The sequence below is a fragment of the Aethalodelphis obliquidens genome, unplaced genomic scaffold (genome assembly GCF_003676395.1).
Source record: "Aethalodelphis obliquidens isolate GAN/ISIS:26980383/991018 unplaced genomic scaffold, ASM367639v1 scaffold48, whole genome shotgun sequence".
NCBI classification, from domain to species: domain Eukaryota; kingdom Metazoa; phylum Chordata; class Mammalia; order Artiodactyla; family Delphinidae; genus Aethalodelphis; species Aethalodelphis obliquidens.
Window position 1 is genome coordinate 15469486 of NW_020837992.1, and position 25700 is coordinate 15495185.

The 25700-nt window shown below is 38.4% G+C and overlaps 1 protein-coding gene across 1 annotated transcript in view; it reads right to left on the minus strand.

The window, feature by feature from the left end:
• Positions 1-25700, minus strand: part of LAMC1 (laminin subunit gamma 1) — a 125315-nt gene that overhangs the window by 70322 nt on the left and 29293 nt on the right. The gene's annotated exons all lie outside the window — the stretch shown is intronic.

Genomic DNA, 25700 nt, shown 5'->3' on the forward strand with positions numbered 1-25700 from the left:
AACAGACCAACATAATATATACTCTCAACAGCCTTTTCTTTCAGCGCTTCTCCTGATGTTTTAGTATATGAGTTTTAAGGATACTCACTTGAATAGAATGCCTGGCATTGCCACCCTTACTGTCAGAAAAAGGAAGCATTGTAAGGAAACCACAGAGAATTTATATGAATACATGTACAGATAAGGACAGAGACTGATTTTAAATACCACATTTGCCTGAATATAGTAAAAGAATTTCCCCCTAAATTATTCTTTCAGAAAAGGGAGAACTGCTCTGTATTTCAGTTCTTACAATCCCTCCCAATTATTTCATTTTAGACTACAAATTACTGTGAGGAAATCAAATTAGCTTGAAATGACCTCATATAATACAAGTTTTGGACGCTTACATAAGACACATAATAGAAGGGTTTTTAGTTTTGTTTTGTTTTACAAGAGGCAAGAAATTAACTCAGATTTATGTAATTTCCCCTGAGAGGTATGGCTTTCAAAATTAAAAGTGCTGAATATTGTAAGTAATAAAACTTTTAAAGAATACTTTATTAGGCAGGAGGGTAAATGGTTATACTATGAGGACTGCAAATACAAACCAAAATAAGTAGAAAAATACATATGCTAGTATTATATTAATATAATCAGTATGTATGGCTTAAGATAAAATTCCCAATGATAATCTTATACAAGTGTAAAGGCACTGTATCATAAACAATCTATTCATGGAAATGAATATAATATGATCTGTAAAAATCTGTGCTGATGGCTAAAAAGTGACTTTAACAATCACTGATGTCAAAGATGTATGTAAAGAACTGGAATAAAACGGTTCCATAAGATGTGAAAATGGGGAAAACAACGCTAATTTATAAATATATTATTTAAAATATGTAAATTAATAAACATTTTAAATAGACAGCTGATTATTTCACCTATATCCTTTAAATTTTTAATATATTCACGTTGGCAAATCCCTGTTTTTAATATCTTCTAAAAGGGAAAATGAGAAACAGCTTAATATTTGAGGTTGTCTTTTATACATATCCATATGGTAAATTTCGTGTTGTGACTCAAAAGGGACAAGACAGTAGCTCAAAGGGGATTCTGTATGAGAACTGTCCAATATTTAACAGAGCAGTACCCATACCAAAGCTTCAGTCCCAGAAGAAACCAGCACAAGTCAGGAAGTGTGTGGGTTGGCAGGCACATTACCCATCATCCTGGTATGATTCTTACTGTTTCCATGTAACAGATACAAGTTATCCAGGTGGATGCCCTGCTTGAGACTCTTCCATCCCTTCCCATTTTATTCTTACTTTAAAAAGGAAAATCAACTTTAAGGGCAGATCAATCACCATCAACACTAATACATGAAAGAGCATAAGTATAGGTATGATATACCCTTGATGGTAACAGAATAGCATGAGGAAAAAAAAATCTTTTTTTCTCTTATTTGCCTTCCACTAATTCAAAAAATTATCACCTTTCTTTCCTTCCTCCGAAGTCCTCCCACCTGCACAAGTCACTGTGAAGGGCAAAAATGTTAGAAGAGTCAGTAGCACAGACAGCAGGAAAGTGAGCACTCAACTAACTGCATGAGCTGTGCTAAGGCCAGTGCCCTTGCTCCACTGTATCACTAACAGGCCAAATGATGATATTGTCCACATCAAGGCTCAAGCTGGGGGAACCTCACCAGGAAACCACCCTGACTCTAAAGAACACTGTCCAAAGTCACAGTTCTCACTTCAATTCCCAGCACTAGGATATGGTTGGCACTGATCCTAATAAAACCCCACTAAAAAACCATCTTTAAAGATCCAGGCACATGCCTAAAATGCCACAGACATTTTCATCATCAATACTAATACAGGCATGCCTTGTTTTATTGTGCTTCACTTCATCACTCTTTGCAAATGTTGCCTTTCTTACAAGTTGAAGGTTTATGGCAACCCTGCATCGAGCAAGTGTATTGGCGCCACTTTTCCAACAGCACTTGCTCACTTTGTGCCTCTGTGTCACATTTTGGTAATTCTAGCAATATTTCAAATATTTTATTTATTATTATATTTGTTATGGTGATCTGAGATCTTTGATATGACTGCTTGCCGAAGACTCAGATGACAGATTTTTTAGCAATAAAGTATTTTTAAACTAAGGTACGTACATTTTTTAGACAGATTACTGCACACTTAATAGGCTACAATACAGTGTAAACATAACTTTTATATGTACTGGGCAAACAAAGAATTTCTGTGACTTGCTTTAATGTGACATTCACTTTATTGCAGTGGTCTGAAACCGAACACACAGTATCTCTGAGGTATGCCTGTGTAATGAAAGAGCATCAGTGCTATAATCACATTAACAACATGGCTCAGGCTTCCCTGGTGGTGCAGTGGTTGAGAGTCCGCCTGCAGATTCAGGGGACACAGGTTCGTGCCCTGGTCCGGGAAGATCCCACATGCCGCAGAGCGGCTGGGCCCATGAGCCATGGCCGCTGAGGCTGCACGTCCGGAGCCTGTGCTCCGCAACGGGAGAGGCCACAACAGTGAGAGGCCCGCATACCGTAAAAAAAAAAAAAAAAAAAAAAAAAAAAAGAAAGAAACAAGGCTCTATTTCCAACAATGATTCCTAAAAGTAAGACACAGTTTCTGGATGAGCTGTGGTAATTTGGAAAAGGGAATATGATGGGAAGTCCTTGCCCTTCAACTCCCTTTGCACATACATGCACACATCACACACGTGTCAACCTGCCAACGCTTCAAACTCCACAGCCCTTCTTCACCAAAATGATATCCTCACAAGGAGGCCATCAGAAATATTCAGCATACCAATCTCTTTAGAATTAACAGCACCAGTACTCTCGTTCACTGCTGGTGGGAATGCAAAATGGTACAGTCACTTTGGAACACAGTTTGGCAGTTCCTTACAAAACTAAACATACTCTTACCATACAATCCAGCAGTTGTGCTCCCTGATACTGAATCAAATGAGATGAAAACTTACACACACACACAAACACCTGCACATGGATATTTACAGCAGCTTTATTCATAATTGCCAAAACTTGAAGCAACGAAGATGTCCTTCAACTGGTAAATTAACTGTGGTACATCCAGACAATGGAATATCACTCAGCAATAAAATGAAGAGAGCTCTCAAACCACAAAAAGATATGGAGGAAACTTAAAGGCATATTACTAAGTTAAATAAGCCAATCTGAAAAGGCTAATTCCAACTACATGATACTCTGGAAAAGAAAAACTATGGTGACAGTAAAAAGATCAGTGGTTGCCAGGAATTTGAGAGGAGAGAGGGATGAATGGGTGGAACACAAAGGATTTTTAGGCCAATGAAACTATTCTGTTTGATACTGCAGTGGTGGTCATAATGTCATTTAACACTGTCCAAACCCACAGAATGTACAACACCAAGAGTGAACCCTAGTGTAAACTACGGACTCTGGGAGATATTGATCACTGTTGTCTCAGCAATTGTAACAAATGTCCACTCGGTTTAGGATGTTGACAGTGGGAGAGGCTGTGTGAATGAATGAGGGGAGGAAGTTTGCCACTGGACGTCTCTGTACTCTACTTTCAACTCAATTTTGCTGTTTAAACTACTCAAAAAATAAAGTCTATTAACTTTAAAAAGAACGTTACTAAATTTCATTTAAAAGGCTTGTTTTAGAAGCCAAATGAACTTTGTTATAGGCGTTCAAGGCAGTTTTCATTCAAAAATATTAAAAACTTAGAACATTAGTACTGCCAAAAAGTTGTCTAATGGCCAGTTTTTTAAGGCCAAAAAAGGATTGTGCTGGGAAAAAACAACTAAAAAATAAAATCTTACCAATCTAACAACATATATAAAATAACACAGTCTAACAATATGCATTTTTCTATTTAACGTAATATTAAAAAAAAACTAGCATCAAATTACAATGGTTAAGATTTAACATACTAGCTACTGAGTCTGGAAAGAAAAACAGGAAGAAACAAAATCTCTGATCCCCAAAAGGTCTGACTCAATCCACTGACCACTAAGTGTAGTTGGGGGTATTCTCAATGGTCCTAAGTCCCAAGGCTGAAGTCTGAGAAGATAAGGGAGGGAACAGGGAAGGCTTAGGTTTCATAAGTAGGACCAGGGCAAAATACCAAGGATGGAGGAAGGTGGGGCTAATCCCCTGAGAACTCCAAGCTTACTCTCCAACCTATCTGGCCCCCTCAGCTAAAACAACTGTCCACACTCTGACTTGTGCCCATGTATATTTCATCACTGTTCAGTGTAATGCTCTCTGGAAATGGATAACCAAAGATAAAGGATACTACCTAGAAACTGTAGAAACTATCTTGGTATCTTAAATATCATCTGTGGGGAAAAAATAGCCAATATAATATAACTTTCTATTTTTTTACATTTTCATAGCACTGTCATTACTCAATAAGACATCCCTTCATTATGCCTAGAGTAATGAAAAACATTTATGTTTCTATTCAACAGAATTCTATGGACTCTCTTATACAGACTGGTAATACTGGTTACCAGTCTGGTTAGTTATTTTATGCAAAATCATATGATCTTTAGCTGTTCAAATTCAGAAATTTAATTTTTATCAGTCCATTAAATGCTGATTAGGCTCTTGGAACTGACTTGTGCTAACCAAACTCAACCAAACTGATTTATCCATAAACAACCACAGGTTCATTTTGGATAAAAGCTATTTTTGTCAAAACAACAGGAGCAGATAGCTGCACAGGGCAAGTACGCACAGACCAAATTAGAGATCATAAAGTTGCTTGGTAAGCAGAGAACTAGAGCAAATGGGAGTTGAACATTCTTGGGCAAGAGTTCTATCAAATTATGGCAAACTGCCCTTCCCTATTCTAGAGATAGTTCTTTCTAAAAATAATCAGACTAGTCGTCTAAAGTTAGAGCACTCCCACAGAGAATGGGACACAGATTAATATTTTACTCTTTATTTCCCCCTTTTCAGTATTCCTTATATGTCACTAAAACTTCTGTTATTATAGTTTTTTACATTAATTATACATCATGATACCCTTAATCTCACAATGTTGCCTTTAACTACAACATAAAAATGAGTTAAAATTACTCCATCTATTAGGTTTCATTTTCTCACCTTGACTCCAGATTTGGGGATTTGAGGATCTTATCATTACTTGAGCTTTTAGATTTAAGTGCATTTAAAAAAGCAATTAACATTCCAATGTGATACCTATCTTTCCAGTTAGCACCTTATCTCCAGATGCAGAAATTCATAGGACCCATAACTAGTCAAAAATAAACAACCAATACGATAAATTCCTGTTAAGAATCATCTTTCTGAACTAGTATCTTTCATCATTTTAATCCATATCTAAAATATCAAAGGACAAAGTAAACACTAAAATACACACAAGCAAACCAACAAAAAGCAAAGCACAACTTTTAAAAGTTAAGGAAAAAAACCCACCAGAGTTGAATAAATTTTAAGAGAGAACTTTATTGCCCCAAACAAGGAAACTCCAAAGAGATGAAAGAGAAAGCTGGTAAGAACCAGTCAGCACAAACAACAGTACTGAGAAAAGACTTGACAGAACAGGAAAGAGGGAAAGGAAAAGGAATTCTTGCAAATAGTCAGTACTGTCCATACCATGAGTCTCCCCTCATGGAGTAATTTGTTTCGAAAGGACTCAACAGGATTATCTCTGGGATCACAGTGTAAAAAGAAAATGCTATAGAATTATTCGGCAAGGTACCTTCAAAGGAATCCCCACTTTCCCACACACTTTCAGCAAGCGTACCTGCTTTTCAAAAAAAAGGAGAAATGAGGGGTAATTTAGGTTTGAGACTGTTTGCATTTTTAGTTCCTTTGTTCTGTTCTCTTTAAATTAGAAAGAAGCAACCCAAACTGTCCTCCAGAGAACCTCTTAATTACACCAACTACCAAAAGGAACTCGTGAAGCACAACCTTGGCCTTTCAGGTTACTTCACAAAACTGCAGTGAAAAGGTCAGTCACTAGGTAACAAAATCAAAAGGCCCTTTTTTTTTTTTTTTGGCGGTACATGGGCCTCTCACTGTTGTGGGCTCTCTCGTTGCGGAGCACAGGCTCCGGGCACGCAGGCTCAGCGGCCATGGCTCATGGGCCCAGCCACTCCGCGGCATATGGGATCATCCCGGACTGGGGCACAAACCCGTGTCCCCTGCATCTGCAGATGGACTCTCAACCACTGCGCCACCAGGGAAGCCCCAAAAGGCCCTTCTTTTAACTAGTTGGGCATGAAGTTAAAATATTTTTGTGCTTAAATATTTATGACAAGGCATTAGATGGTTGGTGGGGCCTGGGGTAGGGGGGACAAACCGGGATATCTTGGAGAGAAATAATTTATTTTTTGTTTGTGCAGAAATGTTTTGAATGCCAAGTGATTTTGCCAAAATTTATAACCAGCCTTCAATAACCAGTGATCAAACCTATAACATGAATTAGAGAGTACATTCACAGGATGAGATGACAATTGAGACAGAGAAAAGCAAGAAAAACAAGTGGAGACTGACTTTGCTCTGACCTAGTATTAGAGGCAGTATTGTATGGTCCAAGTACTGTCTCAACCTAAAGGTCTCCAATGGTCCTGAGGTAGGGTTTGCTGATGCATGAAGGCTGGTTTTCAGCCATCGCAGAACAAGGGAAGAGAGAAAAGAGGTTAACCCCTTCTGCCTTACCACTCCAACCCCTAGCTTGGTTCCACTGTTCCTCCCAGGCTGTTGGACAAAGACGGCAAAGGATGATGAACAAATGAAGAGAGTCACTGGACTTGTTAATGGAATAAAATATAACTGCTGAGGCGTTTCTCATTTGACATCAAAAATCCCATGACAGCATTCTTTTGGTCCTTACTGCTAAAAAATAAAAATGATAAAGCTCAGTTAGACAAAATGTCCTTCTCTACTCAGGGATAAAGGCAAATGAAAGGGAGCTGAAAGCATTAACATGGAGCGTGCCTAGCAATCACAAAAAAGTCTGGTAAGCACAGAGCCTTTCAAAGGATGAACACAATAGATTCTTCCTTTCCATCCTTCTTTACTACGGTGGAGGCATACCTATAGATTCACTGTTGGAAACAACTTGCCAAGGAAAGTTAGTTCTCTCTTTATAATAGCTATAAGATCTGGTAAAATGACAGAATGAGGTTTTGTGATACATTGCTTACGACAGCTGCAGAAGCATTTATAGAAATTGGCCAGACAACACAATGTTGAATCCACTGATTTCATGAGTCCCAGTGTGCCAAGAGATTAGTAAACTATTACTGTACTACCTCTGGCCCTTCCTCTCCACGCAGGAGAGAGTTGAGAGTCATAAGCCAAAACATGTTCAAGCACCCAGAATTTGAGGATTTGTTTGAAAGGAAATGAAATTTTTTAAAACTCTCCAAGGACATAAGAGCAATCTCTACCAAATGCTTGTAGCTATTCACTCAAATGTACTACACAAATTAACACCATACCTGAAATTGCTAACTGTAAAAGTTGTAAATTCCCTATCTCTGGGGAAAGACAAGGGAGGCCAGATCATCGCTCTCCAAAATGAGCAAACAAAACAAGATGGTCCATTAGGATGTGTGGGAAGAAAACATCAGAAACTCTATTTGTATTTAGTTTTGTCTTACCCTTCTAAACTTACCATTTACTGTATTTGTAATGTACATAATATATTACTACAGCCTACATGTGTATTATTTATAAATAAATCAATATACACATATTATGGGTGTATGCCAAGAAATATTTTACTACTAGTGTGCTTGATCCACGAAGTTTAGAGACCACAGGTCCAGATAGCCACTTAGAACCCATGCTTGTCAAGGGACTCAAACACTGGGTGAAACTTTGAGATAACCCGAGAATTTACTTCCTAACTTATGTAACATCCTTTCATTCTTGCTTAAATATATCTATAATCTTAATAACCTGTTTTGGAAAATATTTTCCATTAGACAAGAAAATTATAAGCACTGGACAAACTTTTATTTCAGGACAATTCTTTTAGACTTAAGTGGGATTGAGGCTGTGTTTGAATTTGGGAGGAAATAAGTGTTCTTTATAAAACTAAATGAGATAAAGGCCAATCTGTATATCCAAAGGCAGATAAATGAAAGAGATTTCAATTACTGCTATTCAGTTACCTCATATTTAGGTAAAGTTTCATCTTTCATTCTTGCAGCACTGAATAGAGAATTTCCAGGGTTTGTTCCTTATAGACTCCACTAAGATTATTGATTAAAACTATAAAACAACAGGCCAGAATGAAAAACATAATTTTTTCTAACTCATAAAGTGTCAAAAACCCTCTGTAATGAAGTAGATGGGAACAGTGTTCTACGTCCGGCTCTTCCTTAGGTAAGTACTCAGCCTCCTCTTCATTAATAAAACATGTGACTCAAGTTCAATACTATAAAACCATATCCATACAGAAAATACCCTATATTGTCAAGATCCCTATGGACTGGAGTCTCGTGCAACCTAACGGTTCCAGCTTTAAACCAGGACCCTGTGAAGACTGGGGGAATCCTTAATAAACCATGCTTTGTATCTTTTTGCTTCCTATGCATGATCAAAGAGTGAACCACACACTATATGGTAAACTTGTATGGATGTACTTTTTCGACAACAGCACTTGTTTTCCACATGCAAATATCATTCTTAGACTCTGAACACTCAGCCTTTTCTAAGTTATAGGTTCATAGAGCTTAACAGGTAAGAGCATAAGAACAATTAAATTCATCACTTTATAAAAATACGATATGTATGAGGGAAATTTATGCATATCCAATAACACTAACTTATAAGTCTATATAAAAGACACATATGACTGATGTTACCATGTATCTGATTTGAATAATTTCATAATTAATCTCAATTAAATTTCTCTACAGAAATTAAATTTATCTTATTGTCTCTAATAATTTCAATATCTGAAATTTGTGTGTCTGCTTCTCTTGTCTATTATTTTGCTGGTTTTCTTTCTTTATATCTTGTTTTCTTATATGTCTTGTTATCTTTCACTATGTGCTGGACACTGTATTTAAAAAATACACATAGGTATAGGTAAGGTACATTCCTTAGTACCTTAGTACTCAGCCTCCTCTTCACTAATAAAACATGTAACTCATACATATATTATACACACAAACGAAAAAACTCAGAGCTAGTATCGTCCTACAAAAGAATGTTCAATTACTTATGCCAAGCACTTGGGAGTGACACCAAACTGGCTCAACCTTAATCTAAGTTCAAGGCTTGAGTGTCTGAATTACCCAGGTGATGCAAAGCTGGCTCAAGTCTATCTGTGGAATGGTATATTTCTATTCTCCCCTTACTCAGAAGATGAAAGCCTTTTAGGGACCCAGATAAGTCCTAGACTTTGACTCTATTTCCCTTGCCCTGTGGGGCTGCCAAAACCTTTATTTTATAGCTATTTCTTTGATTAGAAAACACACTCAAGGCTCACCTCTGTGATTCCTGCCTTTTTCTAGGTTTATACTCAGGAATTCCTACCTATTTTGTTAGCACTTTGAGGTGTTTTTTGCCCCTCACAAAGACTAGGCTGAAAATCCTAGCTGAATGTTACCAGAGGCAGAAGTAAGTCCTCTCTAGTAACATATAAAAAAAGATATTGCATTACGTTCAAGTTGGGCCAATTTCAGGAGTGTAAGGTTGGTTAGAAACTTTTTAAAACATGTTAATGTAATCTATCATCTTGAGAAATTAAAATAATCTAATCATTTCAACAGGCAAAGAAAGCACATTTGATTAAATTCAATATTCTTCCATGATTAAAAAAAATCAGCCAACTATAAATAAAAGAGAATTTCCTTAACCTGATAAAAGGCGTTAACCAAGAAAATACCCACCAAAAAACCTTTAGCAAAATCATACTCAATGGCAAAGCGAGTTCCACAAACACAAAGATTCCTAACTCTTTGACATCATACTAGAAACCTAGTCACCACAAAAGAAAAAGAAGGTAAAAGGATAAGAATTAGAGGAAGCACTTACAGCCAAAAAATAAATTAAAAGGTGCTCAAGCTTTTTAATCAGGGACATAAAAAATAAAACCACAAGATACCATTTACACCCATTAGATTGACAGAAATGAAAAGATCTGTCAATATAAAGTGTTATAAAATACATGAGCTAGTAGTGAGCTTTCTCCACTATGTTAGACATAAATGTAGTGTCCCCTTTCCAGCCAACTGGGTGCACTGCAATACAGCTCTGACATCAACCACCTACAGTTAGCATTAGACTCCACAGGTTAAGGCTTGGTGCTCCACAGCACTTCTCTTACTTCATATGCCAGCTGCACTTCGGGATTCACTAGGTCACCCACACTTCTGAACAACTGGCTATAAATTCAGGGGTTCTCACAACCCCCTCAGGTTTGATAATTTGCTAGAATGACTCACATAACTCAGGAAAGTGCTACAGTTTCAATTACAGACTAGAAACAGCCAAATGGAGAGACACATAGACACATAGGGTGAGATGCGGGCAGAGGGGAATGCAGAGCTTCTGTGCACTCTCCTCAAGCAATCCAAGAATGTCATCCTTTTTGCACATCAATGTGTTTACCAACCAGGAAGCTCCACTGAGCCTCAGTGTCCAGAGTCTTATTGGGAGTCCCATTACATAAGCATGACTAATTAGATCATTGGCCACCTGACTGAGCTCAATCCCCAGTCCCCATGCCCTCCCTGGAGGTCAGGCTGGCCCAAAGTCCCAACCCTCTAACCACATGGTTGGGCTTTCTGGTGACCAGCCCCCTATCTGAAGCTATCTAGGGACCCACCATGAGTCACCTCAACAGCATAACAAACACTCCTGACACTCAGGAAATTCAAAGAGTGTTTGAGGCTCTGTACCAAGGCCCAAGATAAGATGTACCCTTTATTACAGCACATGCCTGTCTTAAGCTCAGGCTGCTAAAACGCCATAGACTGCGCAACTTAAACAACAGCCATATTTCTTTCTTAAATTTCTGGAGGCTGGGAAGTAGAAGATCAAGGTGCTGGCAGATTTAGTTCCTGGTGGGAACCCTCTTCCTGACTTGCAGAGGGGTGCCTTCCCACCACTTCCTCACATGGCACAGAGAGGAAGAAAGAGCTTGTCTCTCTTCCCCGGCACCAATCCCACCATGAGGACCCCACCCTCATCACCTCATCGAAACCTAATTACCTCCCAGAGGCCCCACTTCCAAATACCATGATATTGAGGGTTAGGGTTTCAACATATGAAATGGGGGAGAGGGGGCACAAACATTCAGCCCATAACAAGTATCGTTTCAAACAGATTTTGGAAGCTGACTTACATTAAACAATTTTTATGGAAAAAAAGTTTTACAAAGCAAATCATGGTTGAACATTTGGCATATATCCAGCTCATGCAAAAGTCTGACTCCTAGATACTTGATTCATATAAAAAAAGGGTGTGTCTCCTTTAGGTTCCCGTTGTCATATGGTAAAAGAACATCTTCTAGATTAAACTATACAAATAGCATTTTTAGTTTGGCACTGCCTACCTAGTACTTTCTTCTTCTTTTAACTTCTCATATATATTTGATCTAAAGACTGGTTTAAGGAAGTCCTCTTCAGACAAGAGTAAATGAGGTCAAATAAAGAGGAAGGACACTAAATGTCATAGGTGAATTTAAAAAGCAAAACTTCAGTTTTAATGCTATTAAAAGAAAACACCAAGTAATGATGCTGCAATGATGTCCAGCTGACTCTGTCCTCTAACCTGCTGTACCCAAGAGTCATCCATTCACCACATCCAAGTACGTTCCTGTAACAGTAATGTGGGGAAATTCTCCCCCACCATTTCCTAGATTCAAGTCAGGCATTTACTCTGGAAGGTCCGTACCCATAAAGAATGGTCTCTGTAAAAGGAATACAGTGTTTGAAAACCAGTGGAATGAGGGGCTCCCTGACGGTCAACTCAGGACCTCTAATGAAGTAGAAATGTACACACAATCAGCCAGGACTTTTGGAGTCCAAGATATTCAAAGAGCTGTCTGCAGACTTTGCAGGGACCACTTGAATTAAATGTTCCCAAGCCTCAGTCTTTGGAATGTGTTGTAGCAAGATTTTATCTACACCCAGAAGTTTACCACACTCACATTATCACAGATGGTGTCCCCCAAGTAACAGACTGTAGAAAGTCAAACTTTACCTATATGCTATTATTTGTTCTTAGCTCCAAATTAAACAATTCCTTTAATTCTCAGGAGATTTTTAAAATCTTTTAAAAAGCATAAAAATTCCCCACGTTCAAACACTCTTACACTGTTGGTAGGAATGTAATTGGTGTAGCCACTATGGAGAACAGTATGGAGGTCCCTTAAAAAACTAAAAATGGGAGCTACCATATGATCCAGAAATCCACTCCTGGGCATATACCCAGAAAAGAAAACTAATTCAAAAAGATACATGCACCCCATTGTTCAGAGCAGCACTATTTACGCTAACCAAGACACAGAAGCAACCTAAATTAAATGTCCATCGACAGATAAATGGATAAAGAAGATGTGGTGTATACACACACACACACACAGTGGAATATTACTCAGCCAAAAAAAAGAATGAAATAATGCCATTTGCAGCAACATGGATGGACCTAGAGATTATCATACTAAGTGAAGTAAGTCAGACAGTGAAAGACAAATATCATGTGATATCTCTTATATGTGGAATCTAAAAAAGTGATACAAATGAACTTATTTACAAAACAGAAATAGACTCACAGACATAGATAACAAACTACAGTTACCAAGGGGAAAGGGGGGAGGGATAAATTAGGAGCTTGGAATTAGCAGATACAAACTACTATATGTAAAATAGATAAAACAACAAAGACTACTATATAGCACAGGAAACTATATTCAATATCTTGCAATAAACCATAATGGAAAAGAATCTGAAAAGGATACATACACACACATATACATATATATGTATATATGTATACATCACTTTGCTGTATACCTGAAACTGACACAACACTGTAAATCAATAATACTTTAATTAAAAAAAAAATTTCCCATGTTCATCCAGAGATCTGAACCACGAGAAGGGCCAATAAGCTTACATTAAATACAGTCAATTCTCATTATTCTGGTAGTTATGTTCTATAAGGTTGCTGTGAACACTAAATTAGCAAATACAGAAGCATCGCTCCCAGGGGAAATACAGGATTAGATTCTTGAAAGCCTTTGGTCACAACATTTTGTCCACAGATCAATACATAACCTTGCTTCGTGTATATTTCTGTTTTAGGACACCTCATTTAACATATATTTTTGATTCATTAACATTGAACTCAGGCCAATAGCACCATAACTCACACCTGAGCAAAGTTTATCTAACACATGTATTTTCTCCCTAAAGCACATAAAAGCCTGCTTGTACCAAGAAACACTAGACACTTGAGGGCCATTTCAGATAGCAAAATCACCAAGAAAAAAGCACCAAAGTGTGAAAAATGTGGCACTAAGTGTTCCCAGTATGAGAGCTGAAACAACAGGGCAGCGCATCACCTTCTCCAACGCCAGCCGAGAACACGCGTCAGGTGACATTTTTCACCACTCTGAGCACGTTCCCAAATAACTGCAAAAGTACCATGAGTACTGTTTTTGCGTTACAAATGAAGTTTAGTAAGGAGGTGAATTTGCAAATACCAAATCTGTGAATAATGATTATGGACTGACAGGGTCTACGTATATACCTCAAACAGCAACAAAATTTTAGTCTGTCTTCCTGGTGTCCAAAAAAAGAAAAATAACAGACTTACTCTTTATTATTTATTTATTTATTTTTGGCTGCATTGGGTCTTCGTTGCTGCTTGAGGGCTTTTCTCTAGTTGCAGCGAGCGGGGGCTACTCTTTGTTGCAGTGTGTGAGCTTCTCATTGCGGTGGCTTCACTTGTTGCGGAGCAAGGGGTCTAGGCTCACGGGCTCTAGAGCGCTGGCTCAGTAATTGTGGCATGCAGGCTCAGTAGTTGTGGCGCACGGGCTTAGTTGCTCGGCGGCATGTGGGATCTTCCCGGTCCAGGGCTCAAACCCATGTCCCCTGCATTGGCAGGCGGATTCTTAACCACTGCGCCACCAGGGAATTCTTTTATCATTATTTTAAATTACAGCTGTAACTGGATACAGCCTCAATTTTCAAGTGAGAAACCCCACAGGGTAACAGCTACAGAACACAGTATAAAGTATTTTCCTCCACCCAAGTATAGACAAAACATCTATACACACACAATTCCAAGTTACTCATTATGTCTCTTCCTGCATCGATCACCAATTCCCTAACTTGACAACACACACACACACACACACACACAGAGCAGCTTTCAAATTTAGACCCTTGAAAGACATTTCCTGGATCAGCTTTTTGTGGAACAACAACAAAATCAGCTTCCTGACATATAAAACATGATTTCCTAAACAGCAATCTTGAAAAGCACTGTTACTTTGTATAGCGACACAGCAGGTGGCAGGGTGTGATGAAACAGGAAATGAGAACAAATGTCTCCCACACACAGACTTGCAGACCACCACAGGGAATACATCAGCACACAATTCCGCATCTTTATCATCCAACCAGCCAACGTCTGTACAATTTCTCATCCTTTAACTCACCCTCACCCACTGTTCAGCTACCCTTTGCACCTATCTGACAATTCTTTAGATATTAACATAAGAAATTTGCCAAGGGGGACATTACTGTGATAATTACACTGAATTCAAGTAGAAAAAAGATTTCCTAATTCCTAAAAAAATAACAATTCCTAATTCTCTAAACTAATAGCAGATCTCCTTAAGCCACAGATTTTAAAATATAACATTGATATCTCAAGAAATTATTAAGTCCTTTACACCTGACCACCTCCAAAGACTAAGGTTTCCCTAATTACCAACTAGATATAGCATTTATTCCACTTACAGTTATAAAAACCTAACAGGAGCTTTTCCTTCACTACCCCAGAGATCAGAGTAGCCATATATAGATACAAATGGCAGTATACTAGTGAGATCATGACCCAGACAACGTAGGAAGAACACACAGATGTTACCATCACCCACAAAACTGGAAGTATCCCAGGAACATCTGAGCACCCACAAAGCATCTCAGTCATCCAAACTGTATGACAGACCAGAGTGATGCTTAGAGAGCCAGGACATAGAACCCAACAGAAGGGACTCAGCTCTGAAGCCCCAACAAAAGCACTAGTCCCTGTACCTTTACTTAAAATCATAGATGTTCTAAGGTGGAAGGAATAGAAGAGTTCTCAAGTCTAACTGCCTCATTAATAGGTGAGAAAATAAGCCCAAAGATTAAATGATTTGCTAACAGAACTACTGAATCACAGACTGAACTGTGTAACTATGTATCTGCCTCATAAAAGGGCTATGATGATTCATTAGGCAATGATTCATTGATTCATTAGGCAATAATGATTCATTAGGCAATAATCATTAGGCAATAATCATTAGGCAATAATGATTCATTAGGCAATAAAAATACCCAAATTTTAGAAGATATAATCCAGTCATTTCATTCCCTTGTACAGATCTTTCAATAATTTCTCAAAGCATTCTGGACTTTACATATGGTATGAAAGATTTTTATGGCTAAGTCTACGTATCTCTTACCTAATTCTACATACACTCTGCAATCCAGCACATTCATTCATCTGTCCATTCACTCCATCATTCTTTGAGTAATTATTCATGAACAGTCTACTGTGTGCCATGTACTGTGCCATCCCAAACTACTTAAAATTACTCAAGTAGTCCTTTCTCTTTTTGGACTCAGTGCCTTTGCCCATGATATTCTGTCTTTACCTGGAATGCCCTCTCTATCTTCTACTTCTAAGTATACAAACACAGTAAGACATTGAACTGCATTTTTTAATGATTAGGTTTTCTATATTTTGGTGGATAGCTCCCATCTGTCTTACTTTGAACAAGCATTAGCACAACAGGGATAATGAAACTCCATATTTATTGTTCCCAGATGCATACAAGGCTGTTTTGAAAATCTGGCAAGAAAAGCAAGCTAAAATGCCTATTTGCCAGTGGATAAAATGAACTAAAGCACTCTCTGACAATGAGCCTAAAGCTACTCACTGGGTTCTTCTGAAGCTGCTGTAATAAGTAGTATAGTAGGTACAGTACAGTTTATACTGTGAGGGTACATATTAAATTTTAAGATATACAAATCAGGCAGAGTTCAACCATGATTTTTAAAACTTTAAAAACAAGTAACAATACAAGAAAACTTATCATCAGGCCATTCCCTATTAAATCCCTCTAAAACAGGAATATTACTAAGATTTCCACTATTACTTCAGGGTAAAATTATTTTTCCTAAAGCTCAATCAATAAGTGATATGGTTTCTAGTAATCTGATTTATCACAATTTATAGGTACGGCCCACCACCTGGAAATCATTTCAAATACCCCAGGATCATAAGGTTAACTAATTACCAGATTCATGAAAGGTTACTTCTGGAAAGAACCTTGTTTGCGGGTTTAAAGAAACGAATTCAAAAATGTTAAGAGCTCAAAATCGAAGTCATACCATCCTTAAGTGACACAGGAAAGATCTGAGTCCTTGCCAAACACCCCAGAGAGTACTCTTTTCACTCTAAATGGGCCCAAACTGAAGCCTACTCGCTTCAGTTTTGGCCTATTACCAAAACCCGCGTTTAGAGTTTATGCTATAACTTCTGACAAACTCTCGAAATAGAATTTCAAAAACCTCTATACTTCAAACAGGCATCATCAAAGTAGGAAAAACATAATATTGATATCATTATTTCGCTCAAACATTTTTAGTCACCAAAATGGCTTTGAGACAGTATTTTCCAATTTCTGCCTTTAAGTGTATCTCTCACTTTAGGTAGGCTACGTTCCTAAAGCACCAGGTTGGCAAAACAGACAAAAAAGTAACAAATATCTGATAAGCACACTTCTTCTCCAGGGCCGACAGCACCTCAGAGTGGGCAGAGAAGATAACTTCTTTAACCTAATAGGGCATCTACAAAAAGCCTTCAGCCAGTATCATGATCACCTGTAAAACATTAAATCATTCTCATATTTAAAATTAAGAACAAGACAAAAAATGCCCACTTTACCACCTCCATTCAAGACTTCATTCATAACTCACCGCCTTTGCATCCAGGCCTCAGAAATCCTCTGGCAGAGCCTCCCTCATGGCTCATAATCACCTTCTTTCTCGTAGGTGGTCAAGGGAGGAAAAATGGAACGATCCCAGCATACTTAGGCTCTACCCCACAGCTGTGCTCCTACCCAGTGTGGGAACTCCAGCGTGTCCCCTCAACCTTCAGAGTCTTGATCTCCTCAACTAGAAAATGGGGATTCGTGATTCTAGTAGCAAAGCATTAACTGAGTTTCTACTAGCTGACAGACAAGATAAATAAGGCTTTGCGAAGAACATGTAAACAGACATACAGCTGGTATCGTAGTAAAAGGTATGAAAAGGCTTTGGAAAACACAGATAAGAAACAAATTAATTCTGTCCTACTTAAATCACAAGACTGCAGTAAAAGATCAAAAGAGATAAGATATGTGAAAATAGTTTTATAAATGACAAATCCTTCCACAAATATGGGTTACGTTATGACTAGAACACATAAGATGGCATCTGTGTTTTCATGTGTCTCTTTATTCCCTAGAGCAGGGGTTCCCAACCCCTGGCTATGGGTCCGTGGCCTGTTAGGAACCCGGCCACGCAGCAGGAGGCGAGCGGCAGGCGAGCGGGTGAAGCTTCACCTGTGGCTCCCCATCGCCCGCATTACCGCCCGCACCATCCCCCCTTCCCCCCACCACCCAGTGGAAAAATTGTCTTCCACGAAACCGGTCCCTGGTGCCAAAAAGGTTGGGGACCACGGCCCTAGAGTACCTAGGAAACGGCAAGTGAATTAATTCAATATTTATTATATAAATTTAAAAATGTGCAAAGCCCAAGAGATTTGGATTAAGATGCCAAGTACAATATATTGAATGAAAGCTCTCTGAGAACACTACTTTTTTAATTGAGACATAATTCACATACTGTAAAATTCACCTATTTAGCATTTGTAGCAAAATCTGACCTGAAATGACACGGGCTATATATTATATATAGTCATTATTCCACATACACATGAATTTTTATTTCACTGCATTTGATTATAGGGTACTTGTCCAAAAAACTGCTGAGAGGAGGAGTACGTAATATAAAGTGTACACATTGTGTTACATTTCTAAAAATCGTGAATTCTGAAACACGTTTTGCCCCAAGGGTGTTGGAGTTGGGACTCCAGACCTGCATAATCTAGTACCTACTTCACAGAGTGGTTGTGAGGATGATGAACGTCAAATGCTAGCACAGCGCCTGCACACAGCAGGTCTTCTTTAGGAGTCAGTGGCTACTGCTAGCCTTCTGGGACTACTTGGTGAGCACCAATACCCCTAAAACCTTTCTAATTTTGACCTCTCCATTCCCACCCCAATGGATGTACTTGCCCTTCCTTGTTTATGTACTGTATATATATGAGTTCTGGCTTACAATTTCTTACTTTGTACTGTAACATCCCAGATGTTACTTCAATTTACATAAAAATAATTACCTTACACTTCAAGTTCACTTAAGCATCTGAGTTTGGGACAACTGTACCCACTATCATTCTCCACAAAAAAAACCAACCACAAAACAAAATGGATAACCCACTAAAATGTAATATCACAATAAATAAATAGGCAATAAATAACAAATGTGGCTTTTTTTAAAGGTCCACTTTCAAGTAAGAAACTTAAGTATTACGAGGCACTTTCAGTATAGCCTTTAGCCTCTCAGTAGGTTACTAGGAAACAGACCCTAAGGGCACCTTCCATATGCTATAGGAAACTCAGGTTAATGGACTCCAATCTACTCATTTTCCAGGAGATTGACCAGAAGCAACAGGTAGAAACAGTTAATCCCTTTTTGCCATTCATTTCAGTACAGAAGCACCCATGTGAGGCCCCCCAATAACAGATCTTTCCGAAGTTGCTTCTGCTATCATGATACTCCCAAGACTACTAATATCAAGGTCAATACTGACAAGCTACAGAACACTCAGCACAGAACTACAGCAACAAAGAAATGCACAAAACACATTTTGCAGTTGCGTGGTCAACTTTAAGAGGAGGCACCCTAATTTTTTCTTTTTTTTATTAAAATAAGAGTGCTTTCATAACTTTAAAAATACACTTACAAAAAAGAGAATTCCAAACAAAACTGAAAAACCTTATAATCAAAGATTACTTTTTATTTCTGAGCAAAATCCTAGAGCTGATCAGTAAATCAACATCAGTAGTTAAACAAGGTCCTAGGTATGAAATCTATAAGAATATGATCTGCTTTAAAGATTTTATAGAAAATATAGTTCCACTTCAATGAACACTAGTATCAAAACAAGAAATTAAGTTTCAACTGCTATTGTATGCCACACTCGAATTCCAGGGAAAGCCTAAACAAATCTGCACCCTGGTGCCTGTACCTGCCACAGTGTAAGAGTCAATTCTCAATAATAAAGATGTTACCCACTTTGCTTCATAATATCTTAATACATAAAGTGCCAGGTCTTACTGTCTTTTATACTTATAACCTGACAATAAAAATGGAAGTACTTTGTCATTCAAAAATAAATTACCATATCACAGAATGAACTGTGTGGGAGGCAAACATTATCCAGAAAAAGAAAGGTAAAAAAAACAGTAACAAGTTTGATGTATGAAGCAGTTATATAAATAAATTTAATATCATTATCTCATAACCACCCAGGGAAGATTCCAAGCAAGAGCATCCTTTGTATATGATGAATTCATTCAATGTCTGAAATTGGCTCACCTCATGCTAACAATTCAGTTTGATGAGACAGATATGCCTCTGTCTTCTTTATTAACATGTTGCTGCAGAAAAAAAATATGAAGATTTACAAGACATTATGCTACACTGTTTAAAGCAATGATAGAAAAGACCTCAGGAATAGCATGGCCCCTACAAAAGCAACTCTATAATGTGTTCAATAATAAGCATCAGATGTCAGCATCTTCCAAACAGTACTGGACAATGACATAAAAGCTGCCAATTTCACTAAGCCATCTTTGAAATGCTCGTTTTCCAGGGTATCAATACCCGTATACAGCAATTTCAACTTTTTTTTTATACCTAAGTTTGCTATTTGCTCTGGAGCAGTGTGCTGACTTAAATCTTTCTAATGAGATTTTTAAACTCACTTTTTGGTTGATAAATTCCATCAATTAACTATCTCTATAAATTCCATCAATTAACTATCTCTAAATAAAACATTTAATATATATTAATTTGCCTGTATTCCAGAACAAGCTCCAATCTTACTATACGTACTTAAGGCCTACAGACAAGTGTTGGTTCGGACTCAACATGTAAAACAAAATAAATTTGACTATCCTGAAACTTTGAGTGAAAAGCTGACAGTCTTTTGATTTTTTTAAGTAACCATGAACATCTTAAAATGTTACAGTGTACATTCAAAACCCATTTTCTGCCAAATAATGAATAATGAAACTGGATGTAGAGGTATTCACTAATTCCCTGTCTGTGCCCCAAAATGAATTTAACTGATATGAAATGTAGAAACCACTAGTAATTCAACTTTTTTTTTTTAACATCTTTACTGGAGTATAATTGCTTTACAATGGTGTGTCAGTTTCTGCTTTACAACAAAGTGTATCAGTTATACATATACATATGTCCCCATATCTCTTCCCTCTTGCATCTCCCTCCCTCCCACCCTCCCTATCCCACCCCTCTAGGTGGTCACAAAGCACCGAGTTGATCTCCCTGTGCTATGCAGCTGCTTCCCACCAGCTATCTATTTTACATTTGGTAGTGTATACATGTCCATGCCACTCTCACTTTGTCCCAGCTTACCCTTCCCCCTCCCCGGGTCCTCAAGTCCATTCTCTAGTAGCTCTGCGTCTTTATTCCCGTCTTGCCCCTAGGTTCTTCATGACCTTTCTTTTTAGATTCCATATATATGTGTTAGCATACGGTATTTGTTTTTCTCTTTCTGACTTACTTCACTCTGTATAACAAGCTCTAGGTCCATCCACCTCACTACGAATAACTCAATTTAATTTCTTTTTATGGCTGAGTAATATTCCATTGTATATATGTGCCACATCTTCTTTATCCATTCATCTGTCAATGGACACTGAGGCTGCTTCCATATCCTGGCTATTGTAAACAGAGCTGCAATGAACATTGTGGTACATGACTCTTTTTGAATTATGGTTTTCTCAGTGTGTATGCCCAGTAGTGGGATTGCTGCGTCATATGGTAGTTCTATTTTTAGTTTTTTAAGGAACCGCCATACTGTTCTCCATAGTGGCTGTATCAATTTACATTCCCACCAACAGTGCAAGAGGGTTCCCTTTTCTCCACACCCTCTCCAGCATTTATTCTTTGTAGATTTTTTGATGATGGCCATTCTGACCGGTGTGAGATGATATCTCATTGTAGTTCTGATTTGCATTTCTCTAATGATTAATGATGTTGAGCATTCTTTCACGTGTCTGTTGGCAATCTGTCTATCTCCTCTGGAGAAATGTCTATTTAGGTCTTCTGCCCATTTTTGGATTGGGTTGTTTGTTTTTTTGATATTGAGCTGCATGAGCTGCTTGTAAATTTTGGAGATTAATCCTTTGTCAGTTGCTTCATTTGCAAATATTTTCTCCGATTCTGAGGGTTGTCTTTTCGTCTTGTTTGTGGTTTCCTTTGCTGTGCAAAAACTTTTAAGTTTCATTAGGTCCCATTTGTTTATTTTTGTTTTTATTTCCATTTCTCTAGGAGGTGGGTCAAAAAGGATCTTGCTGGGATTTATGTCATAGAGTGTTCTGCCTATGTTTTCCTCTAGGAGTTTGATAGTGTCTGGCCTTACATTTAGGTCTTTAATCCATTTTGAGTTTATTTTTGTGTATGGTGTTAGGGAGTGCTCTAATTTCATTCTTTTACATGTAGCTGTCCAGTTTTCCCAGCACCACTTACTGAAGAGGCTGCCTCTTCTCCATTGTATATTCTTGCCTCCTTTACCAAAGATAAGGTGACCATATGTGTGTGGGTTTATTACTGGGCTTTCTATCCTGTTCCATTGATCTGTATTTCTGTTTTTGTGCCAGTACCATACTGTCTTGATTACTGTAGCTTTGTAGTAGAAGTAATTCAACTTTAAAACAAAATTTCCTATTTCTCCTTCAAGTTTTCTGGATCAGTGTAATCAGACACTATCCTGAAATTGCATGACAAGCTATTTCAAAAGCTATTAAAGGTTCACATTGTAATTTTTAGCACTTTCTGACAAGAAAAACAATATTAAATAATATTAATCCAGCCCAAAAAGAGCTACTAGAATTATCTTATCCACATGACTTTGAACTCTTATTTTACAAACAAAATGTAGAATTAAGTTATAAGATAAAACTGGACTCAGGAGAACGGAGCCCACGTTTCTGCAGAGCTGGAACTCCCAGCTCGGGGTCTCTTCCCTCCGCCGACATGGAACTGCCCCGGAGCCCGAGGGGAGGGCGGCCTCACTGAGGCTGCCGGCTCTGGAGGGGCCCCGGCGGCCGAAGTCGCGACAATCCTGGGGACCGCAGGCAGGAATCATCATACCTAGGATTCTGGAGAAGATGGCGGAAGAGTAAGACGCGGAGATCACCTTCCTCCCCACTGATACCTCAGAAATACATCTACACGTGGAACTGTTCCTATAGAACACCCACTGATCGCTGGCAGAAGACCTCAGACCTCCCAAAAGGCAAGAAACTCCCCACGTACCTGGCCGTGTGGATGACAGGCTGTTGGTGCTCCAGCCAGGCGTCAGGGCTGTGCCACTGAGGTGGGAGAGCCAAGTTCAGGACACTGGTCCACCAGAGACCTCCCAGCTACACGTGATATCAAACGGCGAAAATCTCCCAGAGATCTCCATCTCAACACGAAGACCCAGCTCCACTCAACGACCAGCAAGCTACAGTGCTGGACACCCTATGCCAAACAACTAGCAAGACAGGAACACAGCCCCATCCATTAGCAGAGAGGCTGCCTAAAATCATAATAAGGCTACAGACACCCCAAAACACACCACCAGACGTGGACCTGCCCACCAGAAAGACAAGATCCAGCCGCATCCACCAGAACACAGGCACTAGTCCCCTCCACCAGGAAACCTACACAGCCCACTGAACCAACCTTAGCCACTGGGAACAGACACCAAAAACAACAGGAACTACGAACCTGCAGCCTGTGAAAAGGAGACCCCAAACACAGTAAGATAAGCAAAATGAAAAGACAGAAAAACACACAGCAGATGAAGGAGCAAGGTAAAAACCCACCAGACCTAACAAATGAAGAGGAAATAGGCAGTCTACCTGAAAAACAAGTTATAAGATAAAACTGATTGAAGGTTGAAACCTAACTCTCAACCTGAAATTTAGTCTACCAAAGAAATTAAATGTATATAACTCAGCACTATTCTTATCCATTTTATGTATTGGGAGTTTGATTTCATTGGATAAAAGGTCCTGTTACTAAGAAAGTTTGAGAACTGCTACGTGTAAATGTTCAGGGCCAACTGGGCATATTAAAAAAAATGCAGGCTTCCTTTTTCACTACTTCCCAATTATGCACAGATACAATTTAATTGCGCAAAGCTTTAGTTTCCTAATAAAGTAAATTATTAATATTTACTTTATCAGATGTTGTGAGCATTCAATAAAATGTCTGTGAAGCAGCTAGCTCCAAGAGTGGGGAAGAGTTGGCACTCAGTTTTCCTGACCTTCTTACAAGGTCTGTGTGCATTTACCTCAATAGCAAATGAAAATGAGAGATAGTAGTTTATCAATTAGATCATGTATTTTTAAAATACATGTTCAGAAAGCAAAATTGACTTCTGATTAGAATTCTTTTTTATAATTTTTCATAATCCATAAAAAAGACCTTATAGGAATATCTTATAAAGACCTTATAGGAATATCTCAAAGAAACATAAAACTTAAAAGGTATAGGAACCTTAAAAAAAGAAAGAAAAAGGATATAGGTGCTGTATCCCAAGAAGTACTTATCAACAGCAACCCTAACGAAATGTCAGGAAGCGATACTACAGTAAGGAAGCCATAGTAACATCTTGTAAATGCCAAAAAGAACTGACAAATTACTTCCCAAGCTTCTTTCTAGGCCCACAGCCCAGGAGAGATGAGCCAAGAACAAACAGAAAACAAAAAAACAAAAACCAACAATTACAGAAAGAACTTCTGCTCCTCTTCGAAAAATCAGAGTAGAGAGTTTCAGATTTAGGTTGAGCTTTTATAGACACTGATACCAAAAGACTGGAATGGAAAGGACTTTACTTTTGAAGGGAGGGAAAGGGGAGGAAAAAAAACCACCTTGGCAAACCAAAAATGTGAGAAATCTAAAAGGGAACTAGGTCTGCCAGAGTTTTGCGGTTTGTTGTTTTAAATGTCTCTCCTCTGGCCTTTCTGAGTGGCACATCACCCTAGACTCAGTCATCATTAGCTCACATCTGGATTGCTACGATAATTTAAACTAGTATCCCAGGATCCAAACTTTTCCTCACTCCAAACCATGCAGCCACTAGACTAATTTTCCAGTAACTCTGCTACGTAACCATGTCACTCCTCTGACAAAAACCTTAAAATGACCGCCTTCCATAACGCACCTCAATTCTGCTTCATGTTCAAAACCTTCCAGATGAAGTGATCACATCTTCCTCTTTTACAGAAGCCTACTTCTCAACACAAATCCTTCTTTCCAATTAAACGGTTTCATTCTTCCCATCAAAATAATGCTAATTTTGCATCCTTTGCTTATGCTGTTATATCATCTCAGCATAACCTCTAATCAGGATTTCTGTTTTCATTCATTTATTCATACATACAACCATCTAATGAGCATCTACTATGTGTTTGGCAGTAGGGGTCGTGCTAGGGATACAAAGATAACTAAGGCCTGATCCTTGTCCTCAGGGGATGTAATGATTATTTAGTGAGTCAGAGATGTAAACAAGTCATTAGGACACAGTTTAATAACTGTTGTAATATTGTGTACGAGGTACTATGGAAACACAACAGAAGTAGTGATTCACCACAGAAGAAGGTAAGAGATGGAGAAACCATGGTCCGAGAGCCTGCACAGAAGAAGTGGAATTTGAATTAAGTCATGAAGGATGACTAATGGGGAGTGGTGAGACAGGATAAAGGGGCAACTGCTATTTAAGAAAAAAATGAAAATACGTATCATGTTTCAGGAACTGCAAAAGATTCAGCATTAAAAATACAAGAGGTTAAGCTGGAAAGTACATTTGTGTAGGCTTAACTTCTTGATACACGATGAGGAACCTAGGATGATTTTTAAGCAGTGACATGGTCAGGTTTTTAAAGCTTGCTCTGAAGAAACTCTCCTTTCAGGATCGACAGTCTTCTTGTTACGGTTAATTTTAGGCCAACCTGACTTGGCCAAGGGGTGCTAAGACTAAACATTATTTCTAGGTGTGTCTGTGAGGGTATTTCTGGATGAGATTGGCATTTGAACCAGTGGTCTCAGTA